Here is a 27874-nt window from a genome sequence, read left to right as displayed (position 1 = left end):
GAAAGACACAAACCCACAAGCAGAATCATATTTAAGATATTGCAAAATACAGCCGCTCTGATAAAATATAACATCTTCATAGATCTCAAACATGAGAAATAAGCATTTAAATAATACTGCAGAGGACAAAAGCATTAGAATACGCAAATGAATGAGAATCACAGACACATCAACACTGCATTTTATTACTGCACTACATTTGCAGGTTGCATAAATAATCGCACACATATTCTGTGGCTGCACTAAGCCACTGTGACAACTATGACCTTATTGTGGCAACAAAATGACAAGAAATCCCCGGAGACCTAGCAATATTTTGACACCACAATCCTGCAGCTATCTCCACAAGCAATTAAATGAAAACGCTGCCCTGCCTCCTGCTACATCCCAGAGAGCAGCAGCCGGCAGTTCATCCTGCCTAAGAAAACACTGAACACATATAACCAGTGGCTGACAGCTGCCAATCAGCCCCAGCTTACTCTGTGCAGCTTCCAGAAGCTGTCCAGATAAGACTTGCAAGAAAACGCTATCCTGTATTCCTCCAAAGATGTTAAAAAAAATGTTCCACATGGGTTAATTTTCCTGAAATGGATACTTAAATTCCTTCACAAGGGGAAAAAAAAAAATAACAAGGAGAGCTGTGGAAGATGCCAGATTGCTTTCTATGCCAACCCTTCTTGTAACCCCAGCACATGCACAGAAACTGGGACATGCTGCACTGAACAGGGCAGCAGCCACCAGGAACATCCCAGAGGGGAAACACGCAGGTGAGGCTGACCAGCCTGCTGCTCAGGGGGACTGGCTTGGCTGGCAGCACGGGGAGGCTCGCAGCCTGCTAAAAAGTGTTGGTGATGCCATATAAAAAAGCCCTGGGAAGAGAACAAGAAGAATGCAGATGTTTCCCAGGGAGTAAAGGAAAAAGAGTCATTAAAACAGATGACCTTGGATTAAGTGTATACAGGAATAATAAGTGAAATCAGAAGGGGTGACTGAATGTAGAAGAGCATACAGCACAGAAAGAGGAACAGAGGAACGCAAGAGTAAAAGAGGTTGCAGAAAGTACCGCCAGAAAACAGTGTTTCTATTTTTCATGGTGCTACAGTAGTACCATAGTGAAGACAGTGGGGGTATTTTTTGATCCGGGAGCAGCTTCACTTGAGGCCCTCTTTCCTGCTTCTGCCTCTGCCTACTAAGGGCCACGCAAAAGGTGACAGCTACTGCTATGTTTGGTCCTTCCTGAGCAGGAGTACACGGTGGTGCAACCCCTGCTTTGTGGCAGACAGCCACTTCCCCAGGATGCTCAAACAAGTACCGTGGCAACCAAAGGATGCACCATGCTGGAATGAAACGTGCGGGAACTGATCTTAACTCCGTACCAGGGTTTTACCTCTTCTCATCACGCTTTTCTACTACAAACAAAATCACTTTCTGGAAGAATTAAATCATGTGGTCATCAAAAAAAGCAGCGCCTCAAACTTCTGCCCGGAGGCCTATGCTATAGCATTTGTAGACTCAATCAAAAGGTAAAGTTTACTGATTGTCAGACAGCCATTTAAATTTCATTTGCTCAGTCCGTACCAGAAGCATCCAACGCTAATACAATTTTAGCAAACAGCAATCATTTGCTTTGTTAATGCAAAGGTCACCAGACATCAGTTTAAATCTCCCACTGCTGCCCATTTGCCAAATTCTGCTTTCAGAAGACTCATTTCAAAATGTGTTCAGCTTTATTTCTTATAATGAACAGTCAGGAGCCTTGTTTTACTCTAGAAAAGTATACTAAAAAGGTATATGCTTTTAGAAGAACATCAAGCTGTTCTCCTTTACTACATCAAGGTAACAACTTGTTCTTATCTTGCAGCAGGAGTTGCGATGTAACAGCAAGTGATACCTTGTCTAATTCACAAGGGCAGAGGTATGCGGATTGTGAGTCTCATTTATACATGGACATTTCCAACTTTCAAAGGGGAAAATGTGATTTAAGTATGAGATCAACTGCCAAATTGCTCAGACAATTACAGATATTTCTTACCTGTCTGACCTAAGAGGACTGACTGCTGAAATGTAGACTTAACCAAACCACCACAATTTCCTCTACAAGCCATCCACACAGAGTAGAAGGACAAGAGGAGATCTGGATTTATGAGTTGTGACACAAAATTATAAATCTTTGGTCTTGTTTTATGATTTGGAAAACATTCAAGCATGGAGTTTGTCTGACAAAGTAGCTATTGGTACATTAATCATGTGTTCCAGTTTAATGGAGCAGAAGCAACAATTGTTTCCCTGCCTTAATGTATGCTTATCTTTTTTGTTTGGTGCCAGCAGCTGCAGCAACAAAGCACGTAGCCAAATTTGCAAAATACTGAAAATGCAGCTGCTAACACTGTAATGCAGAATAGCCCAGATGAAGTACATTTTCCTTTTCACTTTAACACTATTAAAGTCTGTAGAGCTCCCAGCACAGCAGAAGGCACTGCAGGTGGCACACCAACTAGTGCTTCTGCAACCTCACCAAGGGAGCACCTTGCATGGCAGGAAGAGGATGGCAATTCACACCCCACTGGCCCAATATACCAGGCTGTATTGTAGTTTGTACCAGTGACAGTGAGAGCAGAGGATGGTTTTTACTCATGTCGTCTGGGCAGCTGTGCTCTGATGTTGATTTCTTATTCAGGATCACATTGCCCCAAACTTGCTGCTAGACAATTCCAAAACAAAGAACCTGCCCTCTGTTTCATGCAAATTAACTAAAATTGTACCATTTTGGATGACTGTTCTGAGCACGATTTTCAATCTTTGTCAAAAATTTTTATAGTATTTAAAAAACAAAAAAACAAAAAAACTTATTGTTCAATTAAATTCCAGTAAGTTCATAACTGTGATACTCACGTTGACCATGTTTTGGGCCTAAATTTCTGAAGGGTGTTGTCACTGATATTTCTTCAGACTCAAACTTTTCATCACACATTATCCCAATTTTTTAAAAATAGCTCTAGCTTGTTCAAAATGCAATTTTTTCAGTGATTGAGCTATTCAAAAATCCTAATCAGGGATCCATTTTATGAGGAGCTGCATAACACGGCTGCTAGGAAGGGTCTAGTACAGAGAGCAACATACTGGTTTCAGTTCTGTTTGGAGAAGAACCTGGCAGTGACCACTGAAAGACTCCAAACATGCTTCTGTGACCCCAAAAAAGATATGCAATGTGGTTGCATTAAAAATAAAATGAAATTTAACACTAAAATGCAAAAAATGCAACTGTGATTTAGAAGTCAGGTTTTTTGCACAGAAGGGAGATGGCACCTGAGGCAGAGAGGAAAAAGAGTAGCTGAGGAGGAATGACAGGTCTGAGGAAAGAGGAGTGGAAAAAAAACTGAGACAAAACCAGAGCCAAGGAAGCCAGCTCTGCATACCGGGGCACTGAAGTAACTAAAGAACCATGAATGCTGAAAAGGGAGGCTTCCAGTACTCAGCAACCCCACATGGAGGGCTCTTCAAATTGTATTCTGCTTCAATTGCATAATTTTCCTTCACAACTATTCACTGCTTTCAGGGTCCAGCAGAAATCCAGCGTGCAGCCAAAAACAGATGGGAGAACGTTTAACAGCGAGCAGACTGACTCAGGGCCAGGAGAAAGCCCAAAGGCAGTGGTGATCCAGAGATGAGGCACACAAGGCTACAGGTTGAGAGTGCTGAGAGGACTGCTTCAGGTAGCTGCTTCAGCAGGCTCCTATGGATGCTGTAGGAAAAGATCAAATAATGGTTATACACTTTAAATCACTTAAATCCACAGTTTGCAGTGGATTTAAGAATGATGAGAGGGGGAGGCAGCAGGGGAAGATTGGTTGTTTTATTTGCTCAACTATAAAATACTTCTCAGTTCCATCTACAGTTACAATCCTACCAAACATTTTGGTGTGTCACAGAAACATATATTTGAGATAGTCTGGCTTCAATTTATCCAGTATATATAACAGTGGTAAGGAGTTGGACTTTGGACTGATGGACATGTAATCATTTTGGTAGGTGAAATGAATTTCTCAAAATAGTGGGGCAAAGCAAAAATACACAATGAATTTTCCTTAGCCAGGGAGACAAAAGAGTAAGTTATTATATTCTGCATGTACATAAGGTATTAAATTGAAACAAAACAAAAAAGAAACATATGAGCAGAATCCTTTGCATGAGAAATTAGTTGAGACTTACTTCAATTTCAGATTGAAAAGATTTCTAGGACAAACTTTTTGGAATGGATGTGGGATTTGTTATAACTAAATAAGCTGCTTACCTTCTTGCTGGATGCCAAATTCTCATTCCTAGAAGAGAAGAGGAATACATCAGTGTTGTACTGTCAGATTGAGGGCGGGGATGCAGCTAGGAGAATTTGTCAAAATAACCACTCACCCAGCTCTGTTCCTCTCAGCTGAAGAAGGTCACTATCCTTTGGCACTGGTGTCATTCAATCTGAGGAACCGACGTTGGCTGCTGCAGTTGAAATTGGTTATAGCAGAGCAAGTCTTCTTGCATGGCAGAGGACTTGTATCCACGGTCAGCTCCTCCACAAAAGAGTGCAACGTTCTCCAGTAACCAGGTTAGGTTGTTTGACTGAAAGTTTTTCTTGGCATATTTCTGTTGGCTTCTTAAACTATTGGTTCTGTAAACCAGAAAATTTTGTGTACATCTCACAGCAGACTGTAGCTTTTTCCCTCCAAAATTCTACTTCCATTAATGTTTGCAGTCCTCTTGACTTCCCTTGCTGGCAAGGCAACATACCACCACCTCTTCTTTGGATTCTTTTTTGCTATTCTCATTACAAAAAAAAGGAGTCTGGCTTTTCTAATTGGTTGCACCTGTGTGAGATTTTTCCCAAGCAGCAAAACCATTCCCAGGGAAATACTTTTTTGGAACCACACTCTGGATATTTAAGCAAAAAAGTTTCGAATGCAGTAATAATTGTGAATCAAGAAATTGGTTTTGGTAATCTTACAGGATTGCTTACAAGTCAACTAAATGTCTAAAATTACTGATAAACGCTTATCAGAGATTAAACTGAATTGAGATTTCAGTTGATTATCCAAAGCCTTGGAGACTTCTTAACCATGCAGAATGTGTTTATTACAGCTACTGACACAAATCAGTTTATCTTGAGCTTATTTCACATAATTAAATCCTTCTAGGACAGATGTTGTGTTTGTCAGAAGTGTCTGATGCACAGTTCTGGAAGATTTGTCTACCCCAGTGCAGTTAAACACAGCTCCAAGTCCAAGTTCCTCTATTTGTTGTGACAGTGGATGTTTGTCCTTTCTCTATCATTTTTCTCTCTTGAAGAGCCTCTGCATGCATTCCCTACCTCTGCCAAGATTAAGGCATTACCTAGCTTTACTGACTCAGTACAAACCAAATTCAAGGCAGTAGTTTAGACGTGATGAGATCGCCCTACTAGCAGTGTTTTCAGGAGGGTAATGAAGCTGTTTGCTCCAGGATCCACCATGGACTGCTGGAAGCTTGGAAGCTTTTCTGACTCTCAGCCACTGACACAGCATATCCAAATGTACAGGGGCTGTGTGAGCCTTCGGTGTAAGGCAAGCTTAAAGGAAAATATGAGCTTTAAATCTTTTTTTCTAAGGTACATCTTGCAGCTCATCGTCTATTTTGAGTATTAACAATGAAGTTATGGAGAAGTAAATGTGCACTTCCAAATCAGGGAGAAGAAAAAGGCTCCTCCTAAAAAAGCTGATTTCCTTGGTAAGCAGCATTTCCCTCTGAAAATTAACAACTCTTGAATGAATGAACTCTTCCATCAAGACTCCAGAAGTAACTGACCATAAATCTTCTTTAAAATAGTGGTAGGCTGGCTTCCACCACTGGGATTTATATTTTAATGCCGAAAGACCTAAGTTTAAACCCACAGACTCTTTCGGGGTCATTGCATAAGTGCTTTGCATTTTCAAAAGGAAAGATAAGAAAAAGACTAGGTCCAATGGTCTGTTCTGGCTTTAATAAATAACAGTACTAAAAATCTATGAATCACTCTCCCCTTTCTGAGTCAAAGCTTCCCAGAACCATCTCAGACCTCCCTCCTCCAGCCTTACTCTAATAGAAACCCCCCACAAAGTGAATTGAGAAAACTCAGTGCTTGGTCGCAAGAAGTTTTCCCTCCCACACAGCAAGTATTTTTCCATTCTTAGAAAAATACTGTTTCCCTTCCCTAAATTACACAGATATCCCTCCATGTGAACAGGCAGAGGCAGGAATTGTTGTTTCTGGGAAGGAGGGCAGCCTCCTGGTGTGTTGACAGAGTCTGGCTGGATGAGAGCATTACCTGGAGAAATCATCAATTGTGAATGGACAGTTAGTGACACACGTGCTGGAGCTGTGCAGCATTCTGCAAGGTAATTCTGCAGACCATTTCCCTGGGAAGCATATTCTGCACAAGCACACACAGTCATCTCCTGGGAAACCTTGCTCTGCTTCATTTCTGATCACATCTGAAATCCTTAAGTATGTGACCTAGCCTTAAAACAATGAGACAAATCAGGTGAAAACACAGAAAACGATTACCAGAAACTTATCCATTTCAGCCTTTCTCTGGCAGAAGACTGGGCAGAAACAAAAATAAGCTTTAATAAGACTGAAGATGTCAGGGAAAATCATCCCCAAGAATAGGAGAGGAGCTGGAGTCATAAAGGCAAACAGATGGTAGAGAATCAGAAAACCCTCTGTTGGGTTCCAACTCCTCAATTAACTTTATATTCTTATGCACGTTAAAAAAAAAAACAGCACAGACACAATCTAGTTGCTCCCTTTATGAGCCAGAAACAATCTCTTACCCTTGTTCAACCTTCCATGATAATCACCCAAGGAATCACTTGGGTCCATCACACAAAAAACAGGATGCCAGCTCCTGTGGGCTGCACATAACGGGTTTTCCCCATCACTGCTCTTTCTTCTCTGCTCCAAAAGCCATCCCTTTGCATTACAGCTCAGTACCAAGTCCTTCCAGGGGTTGCGGTGGATTTACAAGGCAAATACTGCGGTAACTCTGAAACCACCTGCAGTTCTTTGGTGAATTTTAATTCTTGGGAAAGATTTTCATGTGACGTCTGAGAAGGCACGAGGCCTTCCTTGTATCTCCAGGTCATTAAGCTAAAGATCTGTCCTGTCATTTGGGCATCGCTCCAGAGAGACGTAACTGAAAAATCAAGCCAGGAGACTAAGGTTGTCTTTTTGACAGCAGAAAAGAAATGCAAACTTCAGCATATGCTGCCAAGCAGATGTGAGCAGTGAAGATAAGGAAAACACCTACAGCATTTCAAATTAGGGTTTAAAGAGAATGAGCTCAAACCAATTTCCAATTAAGTCACCAGACGCAGTGAATTAACGCTGGCTCTGACACTGTGACTAAAGGTATGTATGCAAAATCAGCTGGGAAGAGAAGCAGGGTTACTCAGGTTAGCGCTAGTTGGATTACTTCTGCAATCTACAATTAATCTTCAGGCAACACGAACAGTGCCAAAACTCCACGTGGCCAGTTAGAACTGGGGAAAGAAGCCAACAAGGGAGGACAGCTGTCCAAAGGGAGCACAAAAGCGGATTCCAGCAGCTTTGCTTGCAGGCTCTGCTCGTGCTGCTCAGCTCCGCACAACGCAGCCTGGCAGCCGTTGCCTGACTGAATTAGCAGCGTGTCCCTAATGAGCCCGCCTGACAGTTCAGTATGCTGCCATTAACCAAGCAGTCAATGAGACCTCGTAGGCCTCTCCCCACCGTGTGCTCAAGCGACACATTTGTCCCTCTCATCGCTCTTTCCTTATGGACAGATTAGTGATCCATCACAGAAGCTCGTGATTTTCTTTTTGCAAATATTTCCAGAGGAACTACAGCTCTAAGCTGAGAGATAGGGAAGGGAGAAGTTCCCAAATCCCCCTAGATTTGTCAGAAGTAATTCTCATTACTTCTGTCTGAAGAACTGTGCTGAAAAGGGCATCGAAGGGGAATATGGCAGAATTCTGTAGTCTACTCCGAGCACCTCTTTCCTCATTAGTGGGAGTTTGAGCGCTCTTGAAAGCACTTTCATGAAAACTGAACAATCAGCGTAAATACCATTCCAAAAGCTACTCTTCCAAATCTCTCTAAAAACGTAACTAAAAGTATGCTACACTTGGGAAGCATGGGAAAAGCATGGGAAGCTTTCTTCTGACTTGTTTAGCTCCTTTCTGTTTTGCACATAGCAAAGCCTGCTTTAATTATTGTCCATTTCTCTAACTCTTGCGAAGTGTACAGCCCAGCCCAGTGCTGGGAATCGCAGTGCACACAAAGCAATACACTATCTGCACTTACAGCCAAATTTGCAGCTCTGCTGTCCAGTTTAGTGAGTTTAGCATTTCTATGAATTAGCACAATTAAGCTCAGGAGAATATCCAGACTTTAGGACATAATTCCCACACAGCCTTTAGAGAAAGACTTTCAGTATCTTTCCTCCAAGACACAAAAGAGTTCCAGTAACACAGTACAAGATTTTTTCCCCTTCAACCTGATACAGCTTAAAATGGAACACTGCTATTGACTGACAGGAACCACCCCTTCCTTGGGGTATTTCATGTATAATGTTTTGGAATTCATCCAGCTCCATAACGTAAGAAAGTGTCCAGAAATAAAGCTAGGAAAAGAGTATGAGGAGCCTCAGACAAAAGTGAATAGCACCTTACGCTTGTTTTTTAAAATTCATCCCACTTACCACCACATGGCTGGACAGCCTCTTACTTCCCAAGCCCCAGAGTCCCCCAGTCCCGCTGCAGCTCCCATTCAAGGCCAATGACTCAACACCTCAACAGGGAGAACAGTCCAGGCTGAAATTCATACCCAACAGGATGGGAGAATGCTGAGCTCGTTGTGAGGAGGAAGGAAGGCAAACCCATTAGCAGGCAGAAAGGAAGCACATTTCAATAAGGATCTTTTGTCTTTAGAAAAGGGAAAGCAGGCAGCGAAACACATTCTCCCCTCTACACAGTTGTGTTTATGTAGACTTCTTGCTCGGAAAATATCTTTACTTTCTGTAAAAAACTATACAAAGAAAGAAAAAATACAGAACCGCTTAAGAAAATAAACCTCCCAAATGAGAAAAATAACTCAGATCTGTTCTGGAAGAGATCTAAATATTTGCACCTTTCAAGCAAACAGGAGAAGTCCAATAAACAATATACAGACTAATTTTTACAGCGTATCCCTTGAGCAATGACTGCATATCAGACTCTGTTTGAGTGGTTGGACACAGATTTGGGGCACTGCTTGGCTGCAGACCCTCTTTGCTCTTCTGTCCCCAGCACATAAGAACGGTCATCCCAGAGGTCTCTCTGGCTGCCTCTGAGACTCCATCAGCTCACAAGACCCCTTTGTTATGTAGCTGTATAGATTGCAAAGGAGAACTCAACAGAAAGTAAGAAGGTGTGTTTGGAGAGGATACAAGGGAAGCTCCCCAGGACAGGGCCCTCAGCACGCTGCACAAACACAAGACTTAGTCTTTGATGCGTCTGCCTTCCCCATATTTTAACACCATTCCAGCAAGCTGGCCCAGAGCCCTGGAGCCGTATGTGCAGCAGTGCCTCTGGGAAGCAGCACTGCGGGCTGCAGGGCTGCCCGTCCACACAGTGCAGAGCAGCACTGCTGTGCTGATGTCCCTGCATGCACATGCCTGGAGAGTATTTCAGTATTGCAGCACCTCCTGCAGCTGTGCCTGTCCATCTGTTTCCTGCTTTTGATGAAAACTTAGCAGCCTGGCTGCACAGGATTTGAGCCTGAACAGGACTTTTTTTCCTTTCCGGCCCACTCTATAAGGAATTGGGCATTAAAGCACAGCTATCGAGCAAGATCACAGAAGACAAAGTTATTACGGGTTATCAGATTAGCTCCCTTCCGTCTGACAGCTCCAGGAATAGGAGCATGACACAGCCACCACCAAATAAAAGCTGTGGTGCTTCTGTGCTTCCATTCACAGGTTTCAGGCAAGGAGGCCATGCAAGAGCACGAAGCAGCCCGCAGCGGGCCGTGCTGCAGAGCGCCTCCGAGCACACTGCAAATGCAGCTCAGCCACCATTTGTGCCACTGCACACAATGCACGCTTCAGAAAAGCGCCAAACAAAAGGAGATTTGTGAGATAATGCAGTGGAGTAGGGCTGAATACTTAACATTTTGAGAAAGGCAAGGGCCAGTGAGCGCAGCAGAGGCACACGCTGCACAAAACCCTTCAGGACAGCCTGAAGCTGCCCACGTTATCAGCTACAGGCCTCCACTGCCAGCGTGAACTGAGGCTCGATTGTGCAGTGCAGATCAGAGGCTTTTGCCAGAGTCTGGCAAACTGAAAAGCTTTCTAAGTTCACAGCAGCATGGGTGTCCACTCCTATGACCTCCTCATCCTCCTCTAGAACAAGGACCTTCAGGAAGAAAAGTGGCAGCCTGAAAATGCAATGAAGAGTAGGACCAGCACTTCTCCAAGAGCAGAACAGTTCCTGACAGCACCTGGTGCCCCCGTGCTTTTCTGGAGGAGGGTTCTCCTTTGCAGATTTTGGCTTTCCACCGCAGCTGGATAGTTTTCTGGCTACAAAAGGTGATAACTTCTTTAGCCTCATTACAACCATCATTTTACATTAGAGTCATCCCCTTATCAATTAACCCTAAAACGTACTATTGCTTGAGCTCAGAGAAGCAAATTCTCTTCCCAGTCAAGCTCCGAATATCTGGCTTTGGAGTGGGACGTCTGTCCAGCACCCAAACTACGCTGATGACGTACGAGCAGAGCAAGGATCCCACCTGGAACCTGCACTGCTGCTCCACGCATGTGCGGGACACCTCCTTCCAGCCTGATGCTGCAGACTCAGCCCGGCGCCAGCCCTGTGTGTCTGCCATCCTTGGGCAATATACCACTGATTTTGAAGCACTCTGGACTGCGGTCACAGGAAGCAGGGAAAATATTTTGGCCCAGCATCCTCTCTGGCTTATTGCAATGCTGCTCTCCAGGCAACTCTTGCTGGCTACAGGCAGAGACAGGATATAGGGCTAGATGGACCCAGTACAGCCGACGTAACAGTTTAAGAAAAGCACTACAAAAGTATCAATCAACACAGAATCTTTTATTTGTTTATTTCAGTATCATGTTGGGAACTGTTTGGCCTGCAGAAGGTTGGCAATGAGGGCAGATGCAGAGCATGCCCAGCTTCCAGACCTGCGCTGCGCAGTGGAGAGCGGTTCTCATAAAGCCACACATTGCTCTTTGGTCATTCAGCATTAAATACTCTGCTCAGAAATAGAACTATTTTCAAGTGCAGCTTTTTAAACTGAAAATTATTTCTAAACCTAATGCAGTTTGGCTCAAAGCGTTAAGCAGACATAGTTCCAATTATACTAATAGATCAGATTAGTTCCTCACCATTCACATATTCATCTGCGTAAAAGGTGCACTTCTCATTTATACCTTCTTAGGAGCAAAAGGAACTTAATTTCTCCAAAGACTTGCAATGAGTATAAACTAAAATTAAAAGCACTCGCTTCCATAGGGCTTCACTTCATTATCTGGCATATAAACCTCCATTCTGTGATCCCATTAACTCGGATTGGATTTGGGCCAGCTGATTCTGAACAGCTGGAGCCCAGCAGACACCTGCAGCCATTCCTGCCATCCTGTTGCGTGCTCCCTCCTACCTCCCCTTCTGCATGCATTACCAGCAGGGCCCAGGCTGGAGAACTGAGAAACAAGAACAGGCCAAGGCCCCACCTTACCACTGAAGTGCTCTTAGCAAACATCAGCCTGGGTGCAGTTACATGGTTTTTTTAAGGAAAGTTTTAAATTTATTTTTACTTAAAGCTTTCCCTCTGGATGCAGAGCCAGCTCTTCCTTGAGCTACCGCTTAACTGACTCTTAACCAGTCAGATTAAAAATCATACCAGTATCAAGAAAAACATTTACTTAATGCTGTAATCTTCTCAAGGGCAGCCGGGAAAGACAGGCAACTACAATGCATGGGTGACTGCAAGCCAGCATCTGCCCTCCTGAGCTGCCTTGCAATGCGCCTGCAGCTCTGGGCACAGTGCCAGCAGGCTGCAGCACTTCGTCAGCCCTCAGCACAGCCAACAAGCCTGCAGCCACCTCTGTGCCTGCAAGCAGCGTCATCTGCAAAGTTACAGACGTGCCTACTTAAAAGCATGTTATAAAGGCAGCTCCTCAGAGCACTGAGCTGCTTTACACCTTCTAAGTAATTCCAGCTGCCTGTACAGAAGGGATGCTATTTGTTATCCCATCCTTAGGGATTATGGTTGAATTATTTTGCAGTATATTATCCTCCACCCAGATATTCAGAATCACGCTGCCTGCTTGTCTGTGCAGGAAATAAGAGCTTCGGTTGTACCAAAGAGGAGGGAAATGCAAGCTGTGTCGAGGCTGAACCTCCCCCAGCTCCACTCCCCCACCTTGAGCTGCGCCATCTCTATGTCAGCGCTGCTACGGCTCAGCCAGACACCCAAAGCCTGCTTAAAAACCGAGCGACGAAGATTAGAGATGGAGTGGCTTAAAACTGAAGTTCAGCAAAAACCTTTATGCATTTATCATAAAAAGAAAGGCTTTGTGGTCTGTGAGGATATTACTTGGAAAACAATCTGCAACCGTGATGGATTTTCCTAAGCTTCCGCAAGCACAGGTCTGTACAAAATGGGATTAATTCAAAACCTTATCAGCAAAAATTCATATGGCCCACTTTGTGGATTCCGCTTTACAGGGTTAAAATTTAAGCTGTCTGGCATACAGGGAGGAAAACATTGTTTTTATAACCGCCGTTATGCTCCTCAGCGTGCAATTCTGCCCTTAAGCAAGTTTGTTATTTCATTGTTAATAATAAAGTCCTAAAGGAAAAGTCAAAGGAAACAAAAGGGGAAAAAAAAAAAAAGGAAACCTTGAACTATTTTTTTATTTATCTTTTCTGCTGACATTTCCAATTCACCAAATAAATATTTATTACATTCCTTAAGCAAAATGATATTTAATCTATGGTTCAATTTTGAGATACTACGGATCTTAGTTCCATCCCCCTCTTCTATCCGTAGGCAAAAATACCCTGAACAAGTGTTTAATTTTGTTGCTGGTGAAGGAAATGCAGAAATGCCCACGGAGGCCCCAGCGGTGAAGCACAGCAAGCTCATGGGCACCGCTTGGCTTAACCCTGCGGGAGCAGATGGCTCTCCCTCACCCTGAGCATGGCTGCTTTGACAAAGACATCAGTGACAAATAATTCCAGTTCTCTGAAGCCCCATCAGAAGCGTACAAAGGGCACTGAGCACATGCTAGCTGGCTTCAGCAGGCTGATGTGAATTTATACAGTGGTGACTTCAGAAAGGCCTCTTTCAGTTCAGCTGAAGATCAGCAAGACTGGTGAGGACCCATGCAGATTTTCTCTCAGTACAACAGATTCTTCTTCTGAAATTACAATTTAGTGCTATGAATTTGCTAAGAGAAAAACCCTGGAATATTCTGAGTCTTTTTCAGTGTTATTAGCTGCATTCATCCAAAAAACAGAGCAAGGCAACTTTTATGGCTAGCCTACTTTACCTTACATCCCCATTATGAAGTTTCAGTTCATAATTCAAGAGCCAATGAAAGCAGTCAGGTTTCGCCTGAGGATGAGCTAATTCCCAGCCTTTCCTTGGATGAGACCCAAGCACTAAAAAAGGGTAAAAAGACATTTGTTCTATTCAGGAGTTTTCAAGGCCAGTGAATATCAGAGATCATCACATCCTCTCTGTGCAAGGTCCATTCACACGATCCATTGAGGGGTAATAGAAAAGGCTAAAGCTCAAGCCAACATTTATGAAGAAAATAATTCGAGTTTAATTGAAAGATAATCCCAATCACATCTTGCCCTGGATGTTTGATGGAAAACAGTCCTTTCCTCCATTTCCTTAATAAATCAAAAGTGGACTTAACATTCAGTTAAAAACAGATCCACTAAGATTATTCCAATTTTTTTTTTTTTTTTTTTTTTTTTTTTACAATTCACCAAATTTTAACACCCAAAACTGAAGAGACCCTACATGTGCAGGTATAAGTAGGATTAAACTTGCTAAATTCATAGAGGTAAGCACTGGGAAACTTGAGAAATCCAAATTAATCAAGGAGAAAGAAGCACTGAATCAGTAAAACAGAAACAAATAATATACAGGCAAAGACAATCATAGGGGAAGATATTCACATAGCAGTTTTTTGATGGCAAACTGAACACGAACATGACATTATTATTCTCAGAAATAAGCTTAACTGTAAGAACAATTTCAGATATTCACACTGGTCACAATTTACACAAGCGAAATCTAAAGACCCTGTAAAAACTTAGACTGTACATTAGCTGTTTACAGTCCCAAACATGGTATGCGTAAGTCTTGATCCAAACTTCACACATAACCAGTCATGGTTACATGTGTCTCTGGCTCAGTAGTGTATCTGACTAATGCAACTGTTTTCCAAAGTTGAAGTTAAAAACAAGCATTTTGCTTCAGAAGGTGGGTGCTGAACCGGACCCCCAGCAGTTTCTGGTTCTTGTTCAAAAAACAACTTGATTGATTTGCCTCTCATTTTCACAGATATTCCTTGACACATAAGCATGATAGAGGATGAATACATTTGCCAAGGCTGCCTGCCTTGAGAAGGAGAAATGGTACATGGCAGACAAAAATGATGTGCAGACAACCATCAAACCTTTGGTAAAGAGAAGCAACACAAATGTTCTGCTTACAAGTCACAGTCCTTCTCCTTGGCTCATGCAGGATGTGTTATAGCAGCCCAGCCATGTGGGGCTCCCCTTTCTAACTCCCCTCTGCTCCAAAGGGAGAGGAATATCAGAATTCCTAAGAAAATAACATTTGTTTTAAACCAGAGCATAAGCCCAGCAGGCTCAGTCTGCTGTCTCTAACAGTGGCCAACAGCAGATGCTTATGGAAAAGTAAGGACTACTCATTCATCACATTTTATCTATTCTGTCACTCCTGCGTCACTGATGGTACGGCTCAGGGCAGGCACCTATCAAGATCGTAATTTAGCACCAACGATAAAATTTTCCATTCACATCCACAGGAAGTCTGTAAGAAATTCAAAGCAAGACATAAGGAGAAGGGCAGGTACATCTATCAGCTGTGCTTTTGGTTGAATGCACTTTTTTCATAAGGCTGGATTTGATGACCCATGAAGTTCCTCAATGCAATAATATCAAATCACAGAGCGCCTCATCTTCTTAAGTTCAAGCAGTCAGACAAGCCCCAAAGAAAAGCAACCCAAGGGTCAGAGCTATATTTCAGAGAAAATTTGCTTCACATCTGAGGTAGCCTCTTGACTTCATCACTTAGTTCCACTTGAGATCCTCAGTTATTACTAATCTCTCTTAGTACATGTTGTTTTAGAAATGTGTGTGTGTGTGTGTGTGTGTGTGTGTGTGTACATTTCATGTATGAAGAGGAAAACATGACAAGAGTTGCAGGAAAATGATACTGTAGTCCCCTAGCAAGCTGAGGTTGTATGAACTAGAAAAAGATACTGCTAATGAATCAATAATCAATCATACCCATAGAGATGGGTGGACAGAAGGGAGTTGACTAAAAGCTAGTGTTGAAAGAAGTGTGATACAACTTCTGACTCAAAAACTGGCGCGCGCACACACACACACACACACACGAAAATCACTTCCACATGCAAGAGAAGGGAAAATAAGTGAGTTCTGTTAGCAATCTCATTTCATAATCACACTCGAGTAGATTGCACAGAACTGAGTTATTTACTCTAGTAATAGGGAATATGAAAAAAACAAAACCAAAAATGACTTCACAGGCACAGAAGTGAAGAATTTCCTATTTTGCATCCGTTATCCTCTCATGAGTTCACCCCTCCCTTCCAACAGCCGCGCTCTCCCCTAAGTGCTGGCAGCAGGCAGAGCACAGTGCGTGCTGCATGCAGCCCTCAGCCCTGAGGATGGAGATGACCCCAGTCCACACTGCCCAGCTCACTGGTCAGCTACTGCCGAGTGATGTGGAACAGCTGGAGACTGCCTGCTCACTGCCTTCTTCTGAGCTGAGACATTAATTTATGTCACCCTCCTATTTCATACAGAGCAATGCTTTTTCAGGTTTCTAGCTCTCTTTTCAAATGTGGTTAAAGCTGACCAATGAACTCAGAAGTTATTCAGCTGACAGAGCAGTCACAGAAGCCTGGCATTTTTTTGGGAAGCAGTCTAAAAAGGGCAAATAGTCATGTACAGTATTCAGATCCAATCTGGGCATCTTTTGTTTGAATACCAAGAGCAATAAAGACAGATAAAAAGTTGCCCAACATAGAAGATTTTAAAAAGCAACAACTAGAAGTTCAACACTGGTGCATATCTGAGAAGCTGGGAACCATTAATATCTGAGTCATTCAAGCAGCACCCAACCTGTATCCATAACTCCTGCTGGCAGGCTGCTTCTAGTCGCCAGGCGGCAGCAAACCTGACCCTGCCTGCCTGAACCCACCTCAAATCCAGGCTCATGTCATATCTGTTTTGTTCTTCTTTGACTTTGGTTCAATCCCTTCTACAGAGCCACATGATTAGAAGTTGATCAAGAAACATTTTATGGGTTTCTTAGATTTATTCACATTACTTATGCAGTAAAAATACAACTCCACACTGGGCTAAAATTAGTACCACACAGCATGCCCAAGTATTCACACCTGTAGTTTTCACCTTCGGATGCAATTATATCATCTGCTTTGTATGCTACTAATTAGGCAACTTGATCATTCCATTGCACTTTCTGTAAGGTCTGATCTCACCACGCGTCAGAACTAAAAGCTCACTGTTTGCAGGCAGGAAGGCAGTGCAAAGACCACAGCAGACAAGGCCAAGCCCTGCAGCACTGGCTGCCAGAGGCCGCTGACCAAGCACTGCTGCTCCCAACACCTGAAACAGGCAGTGTTGTCTGGAAATGGCCCTCTTGAAGGCAATGCAAGGAGTTCAGACACCGATGGCTCTTGAGCCTTGGTTTATCACTTCAGCAGATGCCATTTGTACTCTTTTCACTGAGATGGAAGCAATGGGAGTCACTGATAAAGCTTAGAAGCATTTAGTACGGCACTGTTACGACCACAGGCCCCCATGCCAAGATTGACCTCACGTAAGCCCAGGGTCTTGCCACAGCATAGATACACTGAGAATCTACTGCAAAAAAAAAAAAAACAAAATCCACTCCTAGTGAAGCATGCTTAGGATATTATTTAACTCTGTGGAATATTTCTACCTTTTCTTTTTTCCCCACAAAGATGCACTCAGAATTAGGAAAGAACCAGGTTCTCATATCCTACTTCAGCTTACGGCTCAGCAAATTGGGTATAGGTATGTAGAGAAGTTTGAAGCCAGACACTGACTTGTTTATGTAGCTCATGGTAACCTACATTTTGGCATCCTTAAGGAATTTGCAGAGACTTCAAATACCCACTGACACTTAGCACTCAGTCTTGCCTTTCACAGCCTTCCTGCCAAGAAGGTGGACAATGAATACCAGATGTGACCTCCAGACCTGCTGTTTGTCATATCAGTTTTGCATAATGGAAGGGAAAAGCATCCACAAATAGCTCTGTACTTAGTTCCCCACTGCAAAACTGGAGGCACATCCTCAGTCTGTCTGAGAATCCCTACTGGCAAGCCTTGGACCACAATGCCATTTCATAGAGCTAAGTAGGAAATGAAATAATCAACCCGTGATCAAACTTTGTCATTAATAATCTTTCCAACCTCCAATCAAATTAAATTCCCAAGCATCAACATCAGTTGTATTTCAGAGCACACATCACCTGGTGTGCAGAGAACTCGGACTCAGTCTCCTAGCAGCAACATTAATAGAATCCATTTAGAATAATCTTTGGTTTCGTCCTCACCAAACACCACAGACTGAACATCAAAAGCCAGTATCACACAGCCACCCATACCAGACCTTCTCAGAGTTCGGCAGCTGGCATACAGAACATCAGAATTAGCTCAAAGAGTAATATTCTCATGAAGTTGTACAAAAATGAGTGTTTCACCTTGATTACAAGCTAAGTAGCCAAAAGGGGCACGTATTTTTGACAACGTGCTTGTGCGACTGTAGAGATGCTCAGGGATTGCCTGGTTTTACAGAGCTGCATCTAGAATTAAAGCAAATCTCTAATGCTAGCGTGACGCCTTTGAAATTAAAAATATACACATGCTGACATATTTTCAAACTTGTCAGATCCCATCTGGAGCAGCACTCGCTCATCTCTACCTCCAGCTTTAAAAAAGCGCTGCTCTCCTAATTACAAATGGAGAAGCACAATGTACACAACCTTGGGTCGCTCAGCCCAGGAGTGGGATCCATCTGAAAAGGGCAACAGAGACAGCAACTGCGTCTGCATTACATCTAGATACACCATGCAGAGAGCAACTGACAGATCCGAGCTTCTCCTGAGCAGGTTTGCAAAGCTCTCTTCCAATGGATCTCTCACACTCCTAACTCCCAGAAGGATGTGTGCTCCAACGTATATAGGTTTTAAGTCTTTGGGAAGCAAAGTACAACTGAGGGGTACTAAAAATTACAGGCAGTTGCTAATTAAACAATTACAAAAGACTTGCAGAACTGCTTCCTTCCCCATAGGTACCCAAGCCACTACAATATTGTCTTTCCTCGCAGCCTAAGCATCTTTCCCACAGTCTTAACCATCTACACCTTGTTCAAAACCAGCATCCCTTCCTTTCAGCCTGATCCCCTCCAGTTCTATCACCCTTAAAGACCATTTATGGCAGCTAAAAATATACAAAGATCTCTCTGTTCTCTGAAACAGTCTCTGAGCTGCCTTTAACCTGCAGTCAAGCTTACAGGAACTTGGTTTCCAGAGACTCTCTGAATTGCCAAACAGGTGGCAAAATTCCCTTGCCAGCGTCATGAAATAATCGGAGGATACTGCAGCTAACCTACAGGGTCCAAGAACAACCTACCTGCAGACTGCACCTGATCACTGAAGCTGAAACTGAGCGCTCCTTAAAAACCAAAACCATTGTGTTATTTCATGATTAGAGAGATAAGACCTGCAGGTTCAAGATGTAGGCCAAGTTTTCAATACTTGAATGCTAAAATAAGGCACTCTGTTCTATATTGGTTCAGGTATAAACTCCCAAAGCAGAATATTCAATTATGCATATGATTGATATTTAGTGCCAAAGAAAGCCCATTGGGCATTGTGTGGCTTTCAGAAACAGATCTAGAGTCATTTAGGAAAATGAAGAGCAGAGATATGTATCTGGAGAAACAGATGAATACTTGAATCCTCCAAAGACTGAAGCACAGAGTTTGGGACGCAGTCTCAGAGTGCCCAAGATTAACGGCTAACAGCATTTATTTAGCCCTTTTCTGGAGCTGAAGTCCATTGTGCAGGGAATACAAAACACAAGTTTTTTATTGGTCAGTTTCACCCAAATGCACAAAGAATATTACGTAGCATCTTGCCCAGCCGTCCTGATAAATGTCACTGGAAAATGTTCTAAAAATTCCTTCTGAGTTGCTTTCAAAGCTTAAATTTCTTTATTTAAATATGCAACTAGCTAAACAAGTTATCCATTCTGTTCTGTTTCACCTGAGATCCCTCACCCCACAGCCTGTTTCTGCACTTAAATAGCAGAGTCAGAGCCTTTGGTCTGCATGCATTGCTGCACCTGTAGGACAGCATCTCAGCACCTAGATTTAACTGCTTGGAGGAGATCTGAACAACCCCACTTGGCCCAGGAGTTCAGACTGGATCATTTCCATTCAAGGTTTAAGTCTGTAGTGTTTGCAATGGTTTATAAAGACAAAATAATGACTGAGTTCTCAAAGGACCAAAATCACTACAGAGGCTCAGAAGCCTATGCAAGATTTTAGTTTGCTCAACTGCACGGTAAATCCATCCACCATCCCACAGATCAACAGACTGTGCTATTCTGTTTCTTGGATGAGATTTTCAAGTGTCAGTTCTGCGTTGGCCAAATCATACAAGAGGACTCTTACTAGCAACTACAGCAGCAGAAAGCCTGCCACGTCTCTGGGAGCATCGCAACCCATCCGAACACGAGATGGACAACCACCCCTCTGGCTTTCCAGCCATCCAGGCAGTGAGAACTGAACACTGCCAAATCACCATATAACTGGAATGTGATTGCTAACACCACTCCTCCCCAGCCACTATGTAAATCACATAGTAAAACTAAATGCTAGCAATGAAGCTTCAAGATATAAAAATGAGCCACGACTAAATTTCAAAGTACTAATTTTCACTAAAAGCCCTTATTTTAAGTACGGCCCGCCCTGGAAATAAAACCTTTTATTCCTCAATTACTCGGTATATAATAAAATGAATAAACATATTCTGTTGTGCTAGATGATGATGCAAACCTTCTCATTTGCTGAAGAATATGGTGTGAAACATCAGAAAGCTGCTCAGCAGTGCTAATTGGAACTCTTCCCTCTAATACACCTTCCTGTGCTGTTTTGCAGAACTCGGTCACCAGAATGAAGACGTTTTTCAAAAAAGCCCCTTTTTAAATATATTCCTTGTAACCAGGATGGAGCTGTTTGAACCATGGGCATCCCATCTCTGCCTTGTGCAGTCCTTCAGCACAACACAGTGTAAACTGCAAACTTCCACAGAAACCTGTTAGAGAAGCAGCATTATGTGGTACCTACACAAAACCCACGCTTCCTGCTATTTAGTCTGCTCAGCTTGTTTTTCTCCCAGTCCAAAGGCAGCAGCTGCTCCTGTTGGTCTATTCACTGAGATTCGTTTCAAGCTCCACGCAGCCAGCCCCACAGCCCAGCACCTTCCTGCTCCATTCGGCAGTGAACAGAGCAACACAGCACAGAGCATCCCTGTGAGGTTATGGAGCTCGGGCAATTCCACTCATTACTCCTAGTGCCTAGACAAACTCTGCTTTGCACACTGTCAGAAAAGGTATTAATTCAACTCTTTTTCCACTTCCAAAAGGCAGCAAGCCTGCTCCATTACAGTGAAGAGCTTGTTAAATCCCACCAGAGTTAATGGCTCTAATGTACGCCAAAGACCTGACCAAACTGAAGCCAGAGTTTACTAGAAGCATGAGTATTGCAGGGGACTTTCTGTAATGCAGTTTTTTCTCAGGATGCCATCAGCCCTCCAGGGCAATCTTAGCACATTGACTACAGAAAAGGATCTGCCTCAAACCCCACCACTAGAAATAAAGACTTCAGTTCAAAGCCTTGGCTACACCAGGGATTTACAGGAGAGAACACAGAGTTTTTCTGAGCTATTTCCAACTAAATTTGCCTTTTCCTCAACTGATCTCAAGTACTTCACATCTGCTTGAAATTGTTTTGGATATTGCTTGAATAAAAGTACTCTTGTGAAAGCAGAAATCATACATCAATTTTGTAGAGTATTTTTCTCTAGCTACAACTTCACCTGCTATACCCATGCTCATAGCAGTGTCACCTAGAATTACCACTCACGAAGCAATACTCTTCTGGAAAAGGCACTGTAAAAACAAACACAGTCCTGAAGTGTTTTAGGACTCATTACAAACAATTCAAAACTCAGCCAAGAGTGATTCTTTTCAGCATTCCCTTGTTTACTTGTACTGTAGTGTCTTGTATGCATGGACTCTCCTTACAAGCAGCAGGGGAATTCTGTCACCAACCGAATACTGAACACAGGCACAGAGCTCACTGCAGCCTGTGAAGCAGCCTGGAACAGCAAGCTATCTGCTGGGAAGTGTTAAGGCTACTCAGCCAGAGCAGGGGAAGAGGAAACTGAAGGTTTTTTGTACTGCATCTGCATTTGCTTTGCTGCCAGGACTTCATCATGGCTGAGTTTGGGTTTTGTTTTTCTCTTCAGAAGATTAGTGTCCAAGCACACAAATATACGTTCTATCTTTTGCTGTCCAAACCTGAATATCATGTGTTTATCCAACAATGCAGTATCTTTCAATATTCATCAGGAATGGAAGGCGTGACACAGGCTAAGCCACACATCAAGTGGGAGAGTCTAGGGCAGAATTTCTGACTTCCAGCTCCATATATAGTCCTTAGAGATATTTTAGATCCAGCCAGAAAGCACCCGTAGATTTCTTCTCCTCTGTTTTTTGAGATCCACTCAGAGTCTCCTAATGCACATTTTCTTTAAAATTTCATCCCCATCCCTATTAACAACTTTTCCAAAGGGAAATGACAATGTGAAGAGGCCACTATATTTGCTCAATTTATAGCCTTTTATTAGCTCCCTGTGTGTGTGATGCCAAAGGCTGTTTTTTTGCCAAGTCTCTTCAACCCCAGCTTAAAGCAGAAGCAGATGCTGTACACTGTCAGCACAGAAAAACTGTTCTGGTTTAAGCCACCCTACTCTGTTATTTATAGGTAATTTCAATTCTTGCAAAAGAGGAGAAGAATTGCCTAGCAGTTCAAACCGTCTTGTTGCCAGGTCCCCACCTCACCATGAAATATTCCCATACTGCAGGAACTCTTTCTCTTCCTTCCAAAGTGATTTCTCAGTCTTTGTGCTGCCCAACCACGATAAACAGCACGCGTCACTCCTCAAGGACACAAGAAGAGCAAGTCCCATTCTTTTCCAAATGCTTCAAAATCCTGTTGCCAAGAAAAGCCTGGAGCTCCCAAGCCAGCTGCTGCAGCCCCTGGATTAGCAGTTAACCAGCTCCCAGCCGCCAGCTGACAGCTCCATGCACACACAGCCCTGAACCTTTCTTCAGCCAGACAGCGTGTCTGCAGCACATGCACACTTCTATTTTACATTATTTTTCCTGTTTTCCTATACTGTTCTCATTCCACGATCCCATTAGCTAAACTCTTAGAGAACAAGTACCTTGATGGTAGCACAATCTATAACAAAAACAATACAGAAACATATTAGAAGCAATTATTCGCTGTGCCCAAAAATGTCATGACTGCTAGAAGACTAGACTGCTGTTTGCTTGGCTGAGTTTCCTACCCTGCATATTGGTTCTGGCATCCACCAAAATCCACATCATCTTATGCTCCTCTGGACCAAAGTCAAACAGCACAGTACAAAGCAAGAGGCCTTTAAGGACCTGTAGAACAGCCGTGGCCTCACTCAAATGTCTGCCACAGCATCAATCACAGCGCTCCAGCTGCCTTGGCATAAATCTCAGATACACAAGCTTGATGCCCAGGTCCAGAAAAGAGAGAAAAATACAACTTCCTTTTCCACAACAAACACAGTCCTGGCGTAATTTCAGTACTGTAGTCAATATGCATAAAGTTCAAAGACCATCTCCTGTTTGGACATGGCTTTCAGTCACATCCCTGAGTTACTTAAATGACCATTTGGCAGTGAGAGAAAGGAACAATAAGCTATGCTGAATTAACTACAGTCATGGAAAAAAAACAAGAGCAGAGAGAAACAGCAGCTCCATGTGTGATGGGTTTACACTGTACAGGAGATGAGGAAGAGATGTTGAATTGCTGACTCTTACGAATAAGGTACAACTGTCCTCTTTTGTTATGGGTTTCCTCCATGCGTTTATTTACACACATGTGTATGCACATGCTGGTGCAGCACAAACTACTGAAAACACTAGAGAGGGAAGCTGATTTTCCTACTTCCCATTCCAGTCACCCTAAACCCTTACTCAATTGTCTTACAAGCTCCAGAAACCCAAAATAGTATTTCCTTAAGGGCTATGATTTCAGAAACACTAAAGGCAAGAGGCTGGGTCCGACTCATGCATGCCCATTTAATCAGTGGATCTAGCAGCATTCCTTACATGATACATGCCACAGTGAGATAGGATCAGTCCTCATCTCTTAGTGCTATCGAGGTTGCTCTGCAGCAATCTATTTCAGCTGATGCATTATTGGCACAGCAAGCTATTTAAAGGTTTTGATGCTTACAAATTTTGCAGTAATTTTTCCCTGCAGTATTTTCTGATATTTTCTGTAACCTTTCCCCTTCCTTCCCACCTCCACCCTCCAAACATCCCAGCATCTGAACAGCAGGCAGATCACAAAGCCACATGTTTCTTACGCCTACCTAAGGGACTCTCCTGCCAGTTACTAAGAACAGGGAGAGGCACAAGGGCAACCACCTTCAGCCACACAGGGCAGTGGTGCTTACGCTACAGCTTCTCCCTCTTGAGAGCCTTACATAAAGCCCACGTTCACCAACCCTCAGCACTCACTGCCTGTCAGCAGTTCTTGGCTCCCCAGTTCAACACACATATAAGCTAATTTTACACCTGTGCCTGTTGAAATCAAGCATTGTGACACGTATGGCAACAGACACTGGTGTTCCAGCACCTCTGATACCTCGTGAAATTCCAATTTTCAGATGCATTTTGAAGACAAGCACTAACTCAGACCCAAGCCATCTTGAACACAAAAAAACTGTTGGGAGTACGAAATTGGCCTGGCTAATCAGTCCTGCACAGATAAGCAAACATTTTCCTAAAACATGTCCTGAAAACATACTCCCATTTATGACATACTTGCAAAACAATCTGATATGAAGAAAAAGGATAAATAATTTCCTTAGCATAGCAACTGGGCAGACTGTTTCATAGCTTTCTTCCCAGCAAGCAAGTAAATTGCCAGTTCTGTAGCTACATCTGTGGTGCTTTGTTAGAAACACTCCTCCACTATCTCAGAAAAACAGCAATAATCTGAGACACAGGAGGCAGACGTTGGCAAAGACCTTTCACAAATTTAATAGAAGATAAACATAGAAAGAAAGCCACAACAGCCAAGTTCTGGCAGGTCTTGTTTTATACGCTGGTACTCTGTCCTGTTTGTTTAATGGTGACTGTTCAAGAAGGAAAGGATGGGAGTAAGAAAAAAAACAACATAAGCCTGGCCACAAGGAGTGAGACCCAAGTCTAAAATAAAGGAGGGGCAAGCTACAAGAATCCAGATGTAACCTTGCTCATAAGAGATGTTTAACTGCTGCCCTTAACCACTATTTGTCTGCTAACAATATGGGCCAGACCCAGAGCTCTTAAGAAATGGCTGGAATCCATTCAATTAAATTCAATAGGCTTTGGATCAGATCTTCAATGGGCCAAAAGCAAGCTCATGATTCGCCGATCAACGCCAAAGCTCAACAAGTTGTGAGAATTCGTTCTTTACGTGGGAGGGACACGTGTTCCAAACAGCTTTGGAGTTCCTACCAAAGAAGCACCAACCAAAGCACACAGAAGAACTTTGTGTATCTTTTCTTTCAGTGTATTTGTTCTAATCTCATCATTAAATTGAACCAATGAATAAGAGCTAAGTAAAATATCTGAAAACCTTAAATGGTCAAAATCTTTGTGATTAGTAACGTATTTGGATTGTGAAACATTTTACCAATTGGTAACTTTGGCAAAGGTTTTAGAAAGCAGTGTTCTTACGTGTTTAGAAAGCTTTACAACAACGGTCTGTTGGAGATCTTGGACAAAGCAGCCTCCCCATTACGCACCTATCCACTCGATTTACAGTCCTCCTAAAGCAGGGCTTTTTTTTTGCACCCATGCCCTTTGTGCTCCCATATCTAAATAATAAGGTATTCCTGCAGATCGCGAGCGCCCTAGGAAGGAATTGCTTTTCCAGTTTCCAATGCAAAATGAAGTGACAAAGACTAGACAAAATATCCTCCCAGAAAAGAAAATACTACTTAACTCCCCTAAGAATGCAGAGTGAACTTTGCTACTGATCGCTGACAAAGAGGGATACAGACATGGTGTTACTAACAGAACCCTCACTATGAAAGTTCAGCTCATTCTTCCAGTAGGTATTGAACAGCAAAGCAATGCACAATATCTGCTCCTTTCTCTAGAAGATAAATAAATGTAAGGTTTCTTTCCAGAAAACTTTTTTTAAAAATACACTTTTAAAAAATGAAATGTTAAGCTGTCTTACTGCTCTGCAAGAGCAGCTGCAAAACCACCTCCCATAGGCAGAGACAATGTGAAACAAGCTGCCAACTTGAAGCATCTCCTATAGGAAGCATGTCTAATAGAAGGAAGTGCCTGCAACACCAGCTTCAAACTCAAAAAGGCAATTGTGCCAGCGTACTTCAGTCAGTTTCTAAAAGCCACAATTAAACCCTTCCCACACTTACTCTATTGAATAGCAATGCAAAGCAAGTCACATCGTTCTCTGGCCCTTTATCAAACCCTTTACTAGAGATATACTGGAAAGAAGGGAAGAAAACAGCCTGGCATTCTTTTTGACCAAGAGATTCTTTTGTGTTTCTCTGGACAAAAGGGTTACAAGAAATGGCCCAAAGTCTGTCACACACTTCTCTAAAACTGTCCGACTGCCTCCTAGTAAGGCAAGTCGTAACTGGATGAAAAGAGCTTCCTTTGGCCCACAGAGCTGTCAGTAAAAGAAAATGGAAAAGTCACATCAGTTAATCTCCAGAGCAGAAGGAAGCTAGAGAAAGGGCGGAGGGTCCACGAAGCATAGCCCTGCCAAGTTTAACTTTTCCCTGGTTCCAAAATACTGTGTTCTCCAGGGTTTTTACTAGAATAACTCACTTCAGATGAAGAACTGCATTTAAGCATTTTATGGTCACACCTGCACACCCACTTGGGGGGTCCATTTCCTGCCTGACTGTATACAAGCACTATGTGGCTCTGCATTTTTTACTGCTCTACAGACAGTATTCTTACACTGACTGTGAAATGAGAAGCACAAAATGAATTTTAAAATAATAATAAATTTAAAAAAAAAATCTGAAAGCTTTATGTTATCTTAAATAGCAGTAGTTCAGGAAATTTCTTTGATTTACAGTTAGGTAGCACAAAGATGCAAAGAGAGTCAACTTTGCCAAGAGTTAATTTTACAGTCAAGCTGCTTCAAGCTTAGTTACCTACAGAATGTGCAGTATTAAAAAAGTGGCAATCATCCAAAGTATTACACAGCACTCATCTGAGGTTACCTTCCAGGTATGCACAAGCATTGGGACGTCACCTTATGGCTGGAAGACAGGAGAGGAGATCTGGGATTCTTTTACATTTTCATCACGGGAAATGGGATTTCCCATGGACAGGGATGCATGAAACAGCTCGGCTGCTGGAAACAACTGACTGGAAGGATGGGCAGCAACCTTTGCAGTGATGGAGACCCCTGCTCCCTTCATCCTGATGTGGACAGATGATAACTGCAGTCACATCAATGTCATACAACTGCACTTAACCTCAAAGCAGTTGCACTGTTGCTGCCTGTGTTTTTCTATCACGATTTCTTAATTCTCTGCTTAAAATAATAAAAGGCTTAAAATAGACATTTAAAAATGTCAAATGTGCATAGCAAACATAGTTGGCTTCTATATTTCATTTTATCTACAATGGATGAGGAAATGGGGCTGATCTACAACAAACAGCAAGAAAGTCCATGCTAGCATGTTCTCTCCCCTGTGCAAATTCTGTAGGGAAAGGATTTTAGAGATGTAAGGAATTGGTAAGAGATGCTTTCTGCAACGCTGTCATTCTCTCCTCCTCCCTCTTCCATAAACACAGGACAATCAAGTTGATCAAATTCTAACAGACGTGGCTCTACACTGGGTTATCTGACCATCCTGGTTTAAACTGAGTTAAGGCAAAGATCTGGAAAGCCTTCTTCAAGGAGATTCTCCTGCTGCCCAGCTGCCCTATGCTTTCCTGGGATTTCAGCATTGACTCACCAATGCTGAAGCCCAGAGAAGCCCAGATGCAGGAAAAGCACATTCCAAGGGTGGTGGCACAATGGCAGAAGCAACACAACACCCCCTCACAAGCCAGCTTCAGGCTGGTTAGTATTAGCCACTTTCCCTAGCTGTAACCAAAGGAAATCATTTCAGTAG

The 27874-nt window shown here is 42.8% G+C and overlaps 1 protein-coding gene and 1 long non-coding RNA gene across 3 annotated transcripts in view; both read right to left on the bottom strand.

Annotated features, from left to right (window-relative positions):
- Positions 1-27874, bottom strand: part of ZDHHC8 (zDHHC palmitoyltransferase 8) — a 91068-nt gene that overhangs the window by 42435 nt on the left and 20759 nt on the right. The gene's annotated exons all lie outside the window — the stretch shown is intronic.
- Positions 172-15697, bottom strand: LOC104913524 (uncharacterized). The gene is made up of 3 exons (XR_795438.4): positions 4408-15697; positions 4292-4319; positions 172-3742 (listed from the first exon to the last, which is right to left on the bottom strand). It is a non-coding gene; the product is annotated as an uncharacterized LOC104913524 (long non-coding RNA).

This window comes from Meleagris gallopavo, chromosome 17 (genome assembly GCF_905368555.1).
Source record: "Meleagris gallopavo chromosome 17, MGAL_WU_HG_1.1, whole genome shotgun sequence".
NCBI lineage: Eukaryota > Metazoa > Chordata > Aves > Galliformes > Phasianidae > Meleagris > Meleagris gallopavo.
The sequence above is the reverse complement of the archived record's forward strand: the minus strand, read 5'-3'. Positions and strand labels throughout refer to the sequence as shown.